This window comes from Lactuca virosa, chromosome 1 (assembly GCF_052849685.1).
Source record: "Lactuca virosa cultivar CGN04683 chromosome 1, Lactuca_virosa_CGN04683_v6, whole genome shotgun sequence".
Taxonomy (NCBI): Eukaryota; Viridiplantae; Streptophyta; class Magnoliopsida; order Asterales; family Asteraceae; genus Lactuca; species Lactuca virosa.
This window is the reverse complement of record NC_136426.1, coordinates 4,333,539-4,348,859: the sequence shown is the minus strand read 5'-3', so window position 1 is coordinate 4,348,859 and position 15,321 is coordinate 4,333,539.

The window sequence follows — 15,321 nt, the reverse complement described above, 5'->3', positions numbered from 1 at the left end:
AGATTATGTAAATCTTCCATATCTTATATAGTGGGCTAAGAGGCTCCATGGATTATCAAGTTGGGTTCCACCCATAGGATGCTCCATGGGAGTTACAAACCCATGGGTCATGGAAATGAAGAGTCATGACACATTAGGGTTTACATGGTGTAACCCTAGATGTGTCAACACTATATAAGAAACCCATTCTCCACCAAAATAGGCTACACATAAGAAACAAGAGGGCTAGAGCCGATTTTGCAAGTGTAAGATTCTCTTAAAGTTTACTCCTTTGCATTTGGTGTTGTGTGAAGCATTTGAGGCATCACACTTGGGGTGCTAGGCTCACAAGGTTTCAAGGATCATAATCAACAACAAGGTAAGTTATTCTATCTTTTATTCAAGTTAAAAATGTTCCCCATGTATGCTAGATAGGAATATAACCTTGGAATTCAACTTTGCATGATTATTAGACAAACATAGATCCAAGGTTATTAGGGTTGCATGTACACTTAGGAAGTGTTAGAATGCTCAAAACCCATCAGTGGTATCAGAGCCAAGGTTTGTTTGTTGTTTTTTTTTTGTGTGCAAACAGCTTGAAAAAAAAATCGTTAAATTACAAGTTTTTTTTTAAGTGTAATTTTTGATTCTTGAAAGTGTTCATATTCATGTTCTTGAACTTATGAAGATTAGATGATCATAGGAATTGTTTGTAACCTTCATGGTAGTTTAATTCATGATCATAATGTGTTTTAATGGAGTCCATAACTTGTCCTCAAGTTATGGAAAACCAAAAGTCTCACTTTTATTAAAGCCATTAAAAGAACACAAGAGTTATAAAAATGAAGAGTCTTCATTTTTATTACTCAATTAATTCATAAGTTATAAGAAATGAAAAGTTTTGGAAGTTTACAGAACTTGCCCTCAAGTTTTGGAACATGTAAAGTCTTGATTAAAACTTTAGTTCCAACCCTTAGAATTTTAAAAGTTAAAATTCAACCCTTATACTTTATAATATTATAAGTTACTAATATATATATATATATATATATATATATATATATATATATATATATATATATATATATATATATATATATATATATATATATATATATATATATATATGTATGTATAACAACAAGTCGTCTTACCGCTAGTACGCCTCATTCACGAAGCCGGTCTATAAGGGGGGTATAAGGTTGTTGCCTATAAAATGGCAACTTAATGGGTGTCCACTCTCACCCCCCGCTTCCTTGATCGGTGGAGGGTCGTTAGCCGAACGGGTAAGACAAGGACTTATAAATTCTCATTAAAAGTATGATGAATATTATAAAGTAACTAAATGCTTTTATTAAATTCCCAATCTTAGTTACTTTAGGAAAATGTGAATAAGGTGCTAATCCATGAAATTACACTTTACACTTTGTTTAAGTCGTTGGTGGAGCGTGTGTGGTTAACCGACACACTAACTTGGACTTAACAAGGTAGGTAAAGGGTGACTTAAGGTTTACCATAGCATCGGTGGAGTGTGTGTGGTTTACCGGCACATCGATTGAGTGATAAACCTTGAGGGTACCAAGTGATGTGCATGGTTACTTCACACCTCGTTTTGTGATCCTCGGTATCCCAGTTACAAAACTTGGAGGGCACACTCGAGATTGAAACATGCCTTTGAAAAGTTCATTGAATCTCAAAAGAATCTAGGAATTTCTAAGAACCAATTAAAAACCTAATATTTATATTTCGTTTTTCATGGTGGAAATTGGTGAATCGTCATTCACCTACCTTTCAAATATGTTATAGCTTGGATTACGGCATACCTCTTCTAAGTTATAATATATTGTGATTGGATCCTAGCCTTAATATTACATTTGGGTGTTTTATTAAGGACTCTCTTAATATCTAAACTAATCTTGTTCTCTTCTTTCAGATGTCTTCAAACAATGTTGCTTCTGGCTCTAATCCTAATGGCTCCTTTACCCTTATGAACTTGTGTGGGAAAGTCACTTTTGATGGATCCAACTTTAATGAATGGATCAAAAACATCAGGATGATTACCCGCTACGAGGACAAAGAATATGTCCTTGACAAGGAGCTTAAGGAGATTGATGAGACCACTGCAACTCCCCAGGAGATCGCTGACTTTCGGGCATATGAAAGGGATGCTACAAAAGTGGCATGCATCATGTTGGCCACCATGACAGCGGAACTCCAAAAGTCCTATGAGGACTTCTACCCTTTTGAAATGCACCAAGATCTGATGGAAAGATACCATCAAAGTGCACGACAAGAGAGGTATGAAATCATATGCTCTATCATAACAACCATGATGAAGGACGGGGAATCCGTCACGAGCCACATGCAGAAAATGCAAAGGTATGTGGATCGGTTGCTGAAGCTTAATGTGAACTTCCCTGAGGAGCTTGCAATAGATATCATTTTGCACTCCTTACCATCGTGTTATGATCAATTCCGCATGACATATCACATGAATAAGGAAGAGGTCACACTCAGCAAACTTCAGGGACTCCTCAAGACCGCAGAAACAGGTCTTAAGGGTAAGTCGGTTGTTAACACTCCTACTCCAAACTCCGCCCCGGTTTTGGCAATCGGGAAAGGTAGAGGGAAGAAGAGGAAGAGCTCTTCGAAGGGTACCAAGGCTAGGACCCTTGATGGCTCTTCTTCAAGTGGAACCAAGAAAGGTTTTGTCACTCCTTCTTCTGACCCTAAAGAGGCTGAATGTTTCTATTTCCATGAAAAGTCACATTGGAAGCGGAACTGCCCAAAGTACCAGCACGATGTGAAGGATGGGAAAGTTAAACCCAACCATGCAGGTATTTACACTATCTTATCTAATAACTCACCCCATTCTAACTCTTGGGTCCTTGATACCGGTTGTGGTATTCATATCTGTTCTGATTTGCAGGGACTAAGAAGAAGTGAGAATGTGGAGCATGGAAGAATAAACTTAATCATGGGGAATAGGAAAGCTTTACCTGTCACCAAGATTGGAGTTTATACTTTATCGCTAAGTAGTGGGTTTAGTTTAGATTTGAATAAATGTTGTTATTCGCCAGAAATGGCAAGAAATATTATTTCCTTTCATGCATTGTATAAACAAGGTTTCACCTTTTCATTTGATAATGAAGTTGGTTCGATTAATGCTTTCTTTAATAATGTTCTTTATTTTAAAGCATTACCTTGTGATGGTGTGTATGAAACTGTATTTGTGGTTGATAACTTAGGAAATAATGTATTGTGTATTGATTCTGTTAATGATAATAACTTGGATAAAGCATCATTATGGCATTGTCGTCTTGGACATATAAGCAAGAAACGCATAGGCCAACTCCAAAAGGATGGAGTATTGGAGTTATTTGACCTAAAGTCAGATGATAGTTGCGAATCATGCTTACTTGGAAAAATGACAAAGTCACCCTTCACAGGCTCTTATGAGAGGGGTGAAGGTTTGTTGGATCTTATACACACGGATGTGTGTGGGCCCTTCAAACATGCCACAAGGGATGCTAATCGTTATTATTTGACTTTTACTGATGATTACAGTAGATATGGATATGTCTACTTAATCAAGCATAAGTCAGACTTTTAAGAGGTTTAAAGAGTTTAAACAGGAAGTCGAGAATCAATTGGGCAGGAACATTAAGATGCTTCGATCTGATCGAGGTGGTGAGTATCTTAGTTCAGAGTTCCTCGACTATCTTAGGGAATGTGGGATTGTCTCACAATTGACACCTCCTAGGACACCGCAGTTGAATGGTGTAGCCGAGAGGCGTAATCGAACCTTGTTGGATATGGTTCGTTCCATGATGAGTCGAGTTTCGCTACCAATCTCATTTTGGGGGTATGCCTTAGAGACTGCCACCCATATCCTTAATCTAGTTCCCACAAAGAAAGTTGCCAAAACTCCTCATGAGATGTGGACTGGTAAAGTACCCAAACTAGACCACATTAAGATTTGGGGTTGCGAGGCTTTCGTGAGACGCGAGACTCATGATAAGCTCGAACCTCGAAGTGAGAGGTGTATTTTCATCGGCTACCCACAGAAATCCTTTGGTTACCTCTTCTACAGACCTAGTGAGAATGTGGTCTTTGTAGCTAGGAGGGCTTTCTTTCGAGAGAGAGAGTTCATAAGCCAAGGAGACAGTGGGAGGCAAGTTGACCTTGAAGAAATTCAAGAGTCAAGTGGTGAAGGAACTTCAAACCCTAGCACTCAACTTGAGGAGAAAACTTCTGTTGAGCCAATTGACAAGTTTGTACCTCTGAGGCGTTCCACAAGGGTTAGGAATGCACCTGAGCATTACTATGGATTCCATATTACTGTGGAAGGTGATACACTTATCAGTGATGAGACACTGATAGGTCTGGATGAACCTAACAGTTACGCGGAAGCCATGGCAGGCCCTGAGTCAGCCAAATGGAAAGAGGCAATGGACAGCGAGATACAGTCCATGTATGACAATCAAGTTTGGAACTTGGTTGAGAATGTACCAGGTCGTAAGACTGTAAGGTGCAAATGGATCTTCAAGAAGAAGACCGACATGGATGGTAATGTACACACTTATAAGGCACGACTGGTTGCAAAGGGTTTCTTACAAACTCCGGGAGTTGATTATGATGAGACCTTTTCTCCAGTGGCCAACATTAAGTCTATTAGGGTTCTGTTAGCCATAGCTGCATTTCATGACTATGAAATATGGCAAATGGATGTCAAAACCGCTTTCCTTAATGGAAAGTTGGCTGAGGATGTTTACATGAGTCAGCCAGAGGGTTTTGTCAATACAGAGTACCCTAATAGAGTGTGTAAGCTTGAGAAATCCATTTATGGGTTAAAGCAAGCACCTCGCAGATGGAATCTTTGCTTTGATGAGAAAGTCAAGGAATTTGGCTTTTCTAGGAGTGAAGATGAATCTTGTGTATATGTCAAGTCTAGTGGGAGTATAGTTAGCTTTTTGGTATTGTATGTGGATGACATACTACTCATAGGAAATGACATCCCAACTCTGCAGGAAGTTAAGTCCTGGCTTGGGAAGTGTTTCTCTATGAAGGACCTAGGAGAAGCTGCCTATATTCTAGGGATAAGGATCTTGAGAGACCGGAGTAAAAGACTAATTGGACTTAGTCAGAGTACTTACTTGGATAAGGTGTTGAAGAGATTCGGCATGCAGGACTCCAAGAAAGGAGAGTTACCCATCCAGAGTAATGCCAGATTGAGTAAGACACAAAGCCCTAGTACTGAGGCTGAGATAGCAGAAATGAGTCGAATACCTTATGCTTCAGCTGTAGGATCGATCATGTATGCTATGACGTGTACTTGACCTGATGTAGCCTTTGCTTTGAGCATGGTTAGCAGGTATCAGGGGAACCCTGGCAAGGCACACTGGATTGCGGTAAAGAATATCCTCAAGTACCTACGGAGGACTAAGGACTGGGTCCTTACCCTCGGTGGGAGTGAAGACTTGAGAGTTGTAGGGTGTAGTGATGCTAGCTTTCAGACTGATAGGGATAATTTCCGCTCTCAGTCAGGCTGGGTCTTTACCTTAAATGGAGGAGCAATTTCTTGGAAGAGTTCCAAGCAAGAGACAGTGGTTGATTCAACTTGCGAATCAGAGTATATAGCAGCTAGCGAGGCAGCAAAGGAGGCGATATGACTGAAGAACTTCATTGGAGACCTTGGAGTTGTACCAGCTATTAAAGAGCCAATGGAAATTTTCTGTGATAGTGAAAGTGCAGTTGCCTTAGCCAAGGAACCAAGGGATCACGGGAGATCCAGACACATCGACAGAAAATACCATTTCATCAGACATCGAATAGAAGAAGGACTCCTCGTGGCAAAGAGGGTATCATCGGATGAGAATCCAGCCGATCCCCTCACGAAAGGACTGACTCGGGTTAAGCATCTCCAGCATGCTCGGAGCATAGGGCTGAAGGATGATATTAGATTTAGTAGTTAGATAACCTTGAAATTTGTAAAGTGTAATTGACATTAGATGATGAATAAAAGGTGTTTTATTTATGAGTAAAGTGTTGCTATCTCTTGTCGATCGTTTACTATATTTCTTTTGCATGTTTTGACTTCCAGAATAATTATGTTTGGTATATCATATTATTCGAACCTCCACATTCGGTCATATGTCGGAAGTAGGTATGAATCAAGACTGTCATGATTGGTTGCAGAGGTCTAAGTTGTTGGACATGGCTACAACACTCATGAGTGCTCATAAGTTCTGAGCATTGGACTCAACCCACGCTCACTGGAAGCACTTCATGGAATTTATCTCGAGTGATCGTGAGACGGTAATATCATATAAGTCTTCAAACCTAGAGATATGATTTGTTACTTATGAGTTGGTTATGCATTGATTGTACGTTAACGCATTGGTAACTCGATGTTATAAAACGTGCTTTTGTGTATAATTCAATGAATGGTAGAACAAACATATGAGTCGAAGTTTATCTGTTCCTTCTTGGATTAGAAGCTGATATCTGGGCCCCTCGATGATTTTGTTTTGACCTATGTACCGGGCCCGGTCAGAACTAAGTTGATGTGTTCAATTAAGTTCTTTGTCAAACAAATCGGAAATCGGGAAACAAACTGTTGGACAATAAGTAAGACATTGTTCCATGTATTTGTCCGGCTGATATCTAGAATAGAGGATTATATGATCACTTATCTTAAATGGCGTATCATCATCTTCTCAGTTCCGAGAGACCTTGAAAGAGCTACGATTGCTGATCGGTTCCTGAAGTCATACTTGCAGTTATAGTTATTTGACTTATCCAAGTGGGAGACTGTTGGATAAGGTGTCTAAGTCCATAACTATTTTTGGTATGTACTTGACCCGACCCGGCATGGTCCATTTGGGTTGCATGGCACCATGCAATTGGATAAACTAAAATGAGAGAAATAACACTTATGGTTTATTAATATATTATAAGTTCTAATATATTAATAATATTATTTAATTAGTTTGATCAAGAATTAATTTAGAATTAATTAAGTGATCAAAAGATAACTAATTAAATATATGGGTAGATTATGTAAATCTTCCATATCTTATATAGTGGGCTAAGAGGCTCCATGGATTATCAAGTTGGGTTCCACCCATAGGATGCTCCATGGGAGTTACAAACCCATGGGTCATGGAAATGAAGAGTCATGACACATTAGGGTTTACATGGTGTAACCCTAGATGTGTCAACACTATATAAGAAACCCATTCTCCACCAAAATAGGCTACACATAAGAAACAAGAGGGCTAGAGCCGATTTTGCAAGTGTAAGATTCTCTCAAAGTTTACTCCTTTGCATTTGGTGTTGTGTGAAGCATTTGAGGCATCACACTTGGGGTGCTAGGCTCACAAGGTTTCAAGGATCATAATCAACAACAAGGTAAGTTATTCAATCTTTCATTCAAGTTAAAAATGTTCCCCATGTATGCTAGATAGGAATATAACCTTGGAATTCAACTTTGCATGATTATTAGACAAACATAGATCCAAGGTTATTAGGGTTGCATGTACACTTAGGAAGTGTTAGAATGCTCAAAACCCATCACGAACACTCCCTAGGGTGTCCATGACTATCACCTTGGGTAGAGTTAATACCCGCTCCACTCCCGCTAGTACCGCTAGCGTTGATTTGGGTTAAGGCTGTCGTTACAGCCGCGGTCACTACAACTTGAAACACCACAGGATCGAATTGAGGTGGAGGTGGTTGTTGCGGTTGAGTTATTGGCGGATTGCGCCTGTTATATTTATGGGAAGGCATCTTCCAACTACAACTTTACAAAGATGAATATAATTGTAAGAATTCCATAGTGAGAATAATGAAAGTGATCCATGAACTAAATTGCCATAGTTCAAAAAATAAATGAGGATGTGCTTGTAATAGAGATCTACCACTAGAAAGATGAAAGCATTTGGATAGAGCGTTCCCAAGGGGATTAGATGCCTGTCAATACCATTGGTATTATAGATGCATAAAGTTTGGGAAAATTGACCTTGGAGTAGGTCTTACATCATACCAGAAAAGAGAAAATTTTGATAGCGCAAAGACCTAACAGAATGAAAGTTCAAGCTCTTAAACATAAGAAATAAATTAATACTAGATTCTATACATAGACCTAATATATATCCAAAAGAGAGAGTAGAGTAGGCTCTACTCGCGAGGAGTGTTGTTCTGGTTAGTACTAGATTCTGCCCTGGGATCAGTCAACCGGCGCTTCGTCTCCCACACACGCCTTTCCAATGTAATTTGGTTCTGTCGAAGTTCCCTAACTTTGGATTGGCTGGTATCCAGTTCCATCTATTAGGCATCAGTGTGAGTCCTTGTCATCTCCTCATCATCGGTCAGATGGCGGAGGCGAACTGTGTTGACTCCAGAGTTAGCCCTGATTTCCATAACTTGGTCAAAGTTTGCTCTTCCTTGTTCGGCATTGCGAGCAACACGACGAACCAAGATAGGGAGGACTCTGTCAGCTGAGCCCCCTTCGCTCAAGTTGTAAAAGATTTGGTCTCCATTATAGGGAAGTGGTTGTCTTTGCTCATGGATCCACCTTCCCAAGTTCATTGCCCACAGAGGCGTCGGGCCTTGAAATATCAGTCGAGGGTTAGGATTTTGGGCAACTTGAGGTGGATTATAGACCTCGAGTTTTGAGTCAGAGTCTTCTTGAATTTCTTCCTCATTATCTTCATCAGAACTCTCCTCGGGGTCTTCCTCTGCTGGGACTATCAGGTCATCATCTTCTTCTTCAGCATCGAGCCATCCAACGTTTCCTTGATTGGGAAAGTACGGGTCACCCGGCAGATGAAAGCCAACCATGTTATCTAAGCGAGAATAGGGGTGTAAGAAACATATAATAGATGTAATACTAAAGATAATTATAAGATGATCCTTACCAGTTACTTCTATACTTACATAGTGCATACCAGCTATATATAACTGAAGATAGAATAGACCTTCGAATAAGTGATCCAACTCTAAGACCACAACCAAACAAGGAACATGAAGTAAAGCGAAGATTACAGATTCTAAGTCTATAACATCTTGGTTAAATGTAACCTATGTCTATCCACTCAGTAACTATAGACCTACTAGTAAGGGTCGTTTTTAGTTTTCACATAAGTAATTAGCACAACACAATACTCCTATAGTATTTTAAGTTTATGTTATGCTCTAGTATTTCCTTGTGGTAGAGTTGGTAAGTTTTTAGACTTGTTGCAACACCACAACCATTCTTAGGAATATGCTAATCACCTCTCGGATAGATATAGTTGATCAGGCTATATCAATCCCAGACCTGATCATATATCTCTAAGCCTACTTGTGTTTTTCTACAATCGTAATACTTTTGTTTTGTTCTAGTATGACACTGATCCTAATATGAATGCATGTATGTATACTTTAGTAAAATATTTTATTATTTATAAAGTATAACTCTTGGTCAGAGTGTTTTAATCCCGTTGTGTTTATAGTTGTATATATTTTATGGGTTGATATACTTAGTTCACTATAAACAATGCTCTGATACCAATCTGTCACACCCCGAAACCGAGATGGTAGAAACATTCGAGGGTGGAGGACGTCATGTACAGTATCACAACAATGCAAAATAGTAAAACAAGCAACAACATCCATTGCATTAATAGAATAGTTAATACATGTGTGTTCTTTGTAAAGTAGTATGACACCAAAAATGTATAACAAAATAAGAGACGAATCTGAACATGCTCCATCTTCTCAAAAACCTGCTAGTGCACCTGTCTACTGGTTTCCTGAGAATACAAGTTATTTTGAAAGAGAGAATCAACATTTAAGTTGGCGAGTGCATAAGTATTTTAGTATTTAAAAGTTTGCTCTTGTTTCATGTAATGTTTGTATTTGTTTAGTAAAAATATTTGTATCTTTCCCAAAAAAATCCTATACTTCCTGCCTTTAAATGAAAAGTAGTCTTCTACCAAGACCCAACTATTTGTATGACTTGTTTTCTTTGAAAGTAGAGTAAAATGTATGTTTGTACTTGAAATAGTATAAATGTATGTTTTCCATATTTGTAAAACTATATTTACTTGAAAATTGTATGCATTTCACATGTGAGAATATCACGGTATGAATGTAATGGAAAAATGAAGACTCACAGTAGTAATTGTATAAAAGACACTATTGATGCATTAACTACCTTGAAAACCAATTGGTTAATTAAGTTTAAATTTGATTTGGTTGTAACCATGCTCGATAGTCTAGTATATAACACGACGTTCTTCAGACGTCGAAAATGATATGACATTTGTCACCCGTAGACCTGTAGGTCCCACTGTAGCTAGCAGCGAGGTGCGGGATTGTCAATCCCGTATAGATCTATACACAAACTCACGCTCTCCCTCCAGGAGACTCTAGTTACAAAATGTGACATAGCAAGTGTATTGCTATGTCATGAAGTAGTGGCTCACATTTTAGTTATCTTTTTCCTGTTATAGTATGTAGGTTCCTTCTTGTTCTTGTAAATGAATAATATGCTTTGTAATGAATAGTAATAGTATGTATGTACTGAAGCATATATTGTTTCCCTGTTCTAGTAATAGTATGTAGTGATCCTCTAAAATATACCTATTATAGTTTACTAGTATGTTTGTTTGAATTGTTACTGAAAAGACTTAGTTTCTCTAATGTGTACAACTGAGTTAAGCATATTCCTTGAAAATAATGAAATTTAATATTCAGGCATGTATTTAGCAAGTATAACTATGATTTAACCGACAGTCGGACTAGTGATCCTACCCTAAGCCCACAACCAAACAAGGAACATGAGTTACGATATTTAGCAATAGTCCTAAGTCCGTTAAGGCATACTTATACATAAATATGTACACGAATATGATTTTGATAAAAACAGAAACCAAAAATAGTTTAAAAGAGTTTTTAAAATGGTTTTAACAACAATTAAGTATAAGAATTCCTTTTTGGTTTGTTTGTTTCCACATGTAAATAAATAGCACAAATCCATAGTTTTCTACTTGTATTCTTCCCCTAAAAGCATTTAAAAGAGTAAATTGTAAGGGAATGAACTCACCTTATGTGAGTGATTCGATTGAATGTACGATATAGGATGATAAGTTTCATGGGTGAAGTCCCGAAGCACAAACGAGTCCTATTTAGTATATTAAGACACATATATTTATACACTTAGTGATCATCATCATAAATATATCAAGGAAATGGATTGAGTTGCACGCTTAACTTACAAAAGAGTTTGGAAGGGGTTCAAGGCCAGCTGGGTGTTCACGATCCAAGAACACTTGGTGTTCTTGAGTTCACGGCTTGATGTTCTTGACAAATGACGATGATTCAAGGGTTCACGGCCCAGAGGATCTTGAAGAGATAAAGAACACCTGAAGATCTAAGCCGGTTCTAAGGAGATTCAAAATAAATAGGATGATATTTGAGAGAGAAAAGGTGTTCACGATTGAAGATCTTGAGAGCAAAAGTCTTGAGTTCACAGTCAGAAGTGAAGAAGTGAGACAAAAATCAGTCAACACTAATATATATATATATATATATATATATATATATATATATATATATATATATAGGGTAGAGATCACGACTAAAGGGTTCACGACTTCGGTTCACGGCCGCGAAGGGTTTGCGGTCCGAGGGATGTTCATGGCCGCGAAGGCTCGTTTGCGGCTGCGAGGGTTTGCGGTCTGAAATGCTTTCCCTCCAAAACACACAACACTTCATGATACTAGGTTTTTATCAAGGTTGTCAAGATCGGGATCCTACCTAGGATCGTTTTTGGGTTTGCAAGATCGGGATCGGGATCCTAAGATCCCACAAAATAAAATATAATTTTATTTTATAATTTTTAATCATGAAAAATATTTCAAATATTCAATTTTTCGTTCAAAATTTATAAAAAATTCAAAATATTTGTCATAATCATAATACAAAATGATAAATGTTAAATTGGTAAAGGGTAAAAGACATAAAGTGGTAAAAAAATTTCATTTGCAAAAAAAAAAAAGGGGGGGAGGGGGGAGGTAGGATCGGATCGGATCTAGATCCTACGATCCTACCCACGATCCTACGATCCTACCTGCGATCCTACCCTAAATACGATCCTTTTACGATTCGGATCGTTTTTCATACTTAGGATCGTAGGATCGTACGATCCTACGATCAGGATCGCGATTTTGACAACCATGGTTTTTATACCTATAAAATCATAACCCTAACTATATTAAGATAATAATGGAAGTAAGTTTGACCTTTGATTGATATGTTTGACTTTAGTCGACCAAGTTGACTTTTACAAGAAGGAAATTACGGGTTGTCACAACAACCAACCAGATAGTCCATTAGGGTCCAAGATTCTAGGCCCAAATAGATGGCCCAAACCCGAAGCCCAAAGTCTGAAATCCCAAACAGACGCGTACGCGGGGGGTACCCATTTGGTACGTTGGGCGTACCCTCGCCTCGCATTAACCATCTACGGGATGGTTGACTCTGTATGCGGGGTGCACATCGACTTACACGGGGCGTACTCGCATAACTTCCAAACTACTTTTGTGACTTAATCAAGTAAGAGCTTTGCGTCTAAACTTTAGAGAACCACCAAATGAAGCTCTTAATGCATAAAGTTGGCACCTTTATGCATTTTCATGGCTCAAAGGAACTCAATGACCAACTTAACCCCATAATACCCATCTAGAACATGCATGAATGATTTCTAGCCTCAAAGATGTCAACTTTATGGACTTATAACCTTTGAAATGCTAAGAGTAGCAACTCAAAGCTTTTGAAGTGGTATCTACCCACTAGATCTTGCTCATGAGGCCAAAAAGGGACCAAAGACCCACATATTCATAAACAACAACTTTTAGTGATCAAGCTCAGAACTTTTTACCTTCTTTGAGCTGAAAATGTAGCAAGAAGTCCCGATCTACAAGTCCTCCCTTAAACCACCACCTTGTATTGAGCTTCCACTTCTTGAAATGCACCAAAAACCACCTAAAATGCACCCACAAGGCTCACAACACTCTTGGATGAAGCTTGATGGATTATGAGCATAACATCATTCATATGGTGTTCATGCAACCCTAATTCCTTTGATCTAGGTTTTCTAATTTGAACATACAACATTGAATACCAAAGCAATGGACCCTAAAACTAGCATATCAAATCCGAAAATCACACATGATTAGGGTTTAGATCTTACCTCACTTGTTATGTAGCAATAACAATCACAGACCACAAAGTCCTTGACTCTTGAAAGCTTAGTGCCCCAAGTGTTGCACCTCTAATGGAGTCACAAACACCACAAGCAACAAGATGACTTATGAGAGAAAGGACAAGGCACAAAATTCGTCCAAGGTACTCTTGGAAAGCATAGGGCCGGATTTTGGGAGCCTTGGGGTTCCTTTTATAGGTGAGCTGCTAGGGTTTCAATCAAAACCCTAATTGGATTGCTTAGCCACCAAGCAGCCCTTTAGATCCTTCCAGAATCAAGGCCCGGACGATTTCTAAGTGTGCTTCCACCTTGAATTCGTCCACCTTATTCCTAAGTGATCTACAACCCTAAAACCAATTATCTTATAATTGCAATTCCAGTCCCCTAAGTTTAATTAATCTCTTTTGACCACAAAATTAATTCTAAATTAATTCTTGATCAATATTAATTAAACAATATGATTTATCTTTTAATATATTAATCTTATAATATATTAATAAATCATAATTAATCATCTTTCTCCTTAATTCATCCTATCAGTTGATATGGTGAAGGCAACCCAAAAGGACCATGCTCATAATCGGGTCAAGTATATACCAAAATAGTTATGGGCTTAGACACCTAATCCAATAAAGCTATCACTCGAAGTTAGGGTTTAAGGCTCTGAGAATGAAAGAGAGGTGCATCCCTTTGGACTTAAGGTGCTTTAAATAGTGAGCCAACCCTAAAAATTAGGGTTTGAAGATCCTGGACGTACGATAGGTGTACTCCTTGTACGTTGGGCATATATCTCCTATCCCGCGTCCCATTTATCCAGCACTACGCTGGGCGTACCCCAGCTTACGTTGGGCGTACTCACGCGTTGCTATCTTGCATGCATGTGCTAAAATGCAAGCTTTTCCATCCAGGGACCAAAACTGCCAAATCCTTTAAACTATCATAACTCCCTCATTCGAGGTCCATTTCCAACGAACCTTATACCCACGAAAAGGTGGCGAGAAGACCTATGCTCCTAGCCATACACCCAAGCCTTACAGCCTTTCGAATAAAACCTAAAACCCATAAAGGGCTCAAACTGCCACTTTTCCGATATACCCATTTGGCTTCAAGACACGACCCAGCTCCCGAGTCACCTCATTTACATTATCTATACTTAAATGGATTTAGATCTCTCTCTCTCTTCCAAAGGCCCTAATCCTTATGATAATCTATCCTCAAGCCACAGTCCCAAATTAGGAAGCGATTCGGAACATGGTGTTACAATGTCATTTTATGTCATTAACACTTTGTAATGCATTTCACAATACAAGACATGGTTGCCAAAGCATTTTCTTGATCAAGTGTCATTCATTTAGAAAATTAATTTACAAGTTGAATTCCTTTTGATAGCTCTTTCTACACTATTCCTTCACCAGGGGCGTCTCGCTGATTTTGAGGCCCCGTGCGAAAAATAAAATTAGGTCCTTAAGCATAATTTACTTTTATATATAAGCAATATTATTAATATTGCCATAAGTCGATAATTATTAGAAAAACAGCAAAAAAGGATATAGAATCGAGTCTTACATAGTTACATGAATCATCATAATATAGAATCTAATCTTACATAGTTATATGAATCACAATACTTTCATAACATTCTTAGAAACAAAGTTATCCATTAACTCTTCATATAAATACTCTCAAATATATTGTTCTTCATAGATATCATTTCTAACCTATAAATATATGTATTAATTGCATTAGGAAAACAACTTATTTTTTTTTCATATATTTTAAAACATATGGGGTTAGTAGTTTCACTCGGTAAGAACCCGTCAATCAGATTTAACTCTAGATAAATTTCATTGGCATTAATATACGATCGTTCACCATACTTATGTGTGGCTTCAAGATGAATACAATACAACATAAGATCTTTGTCATCAAATTCCTTAAATATTGTTCGGAAGCAAAAAAACAATTTTTTTTATACATATTGTATTGTTCAAATATTTTTTTAAGAGAAACTATCACTTGAAATTGAAACAATCGAAGACACAAGCCACAACATAACTTGATATGTTTTGAAATTGAAACACAACCGGTGA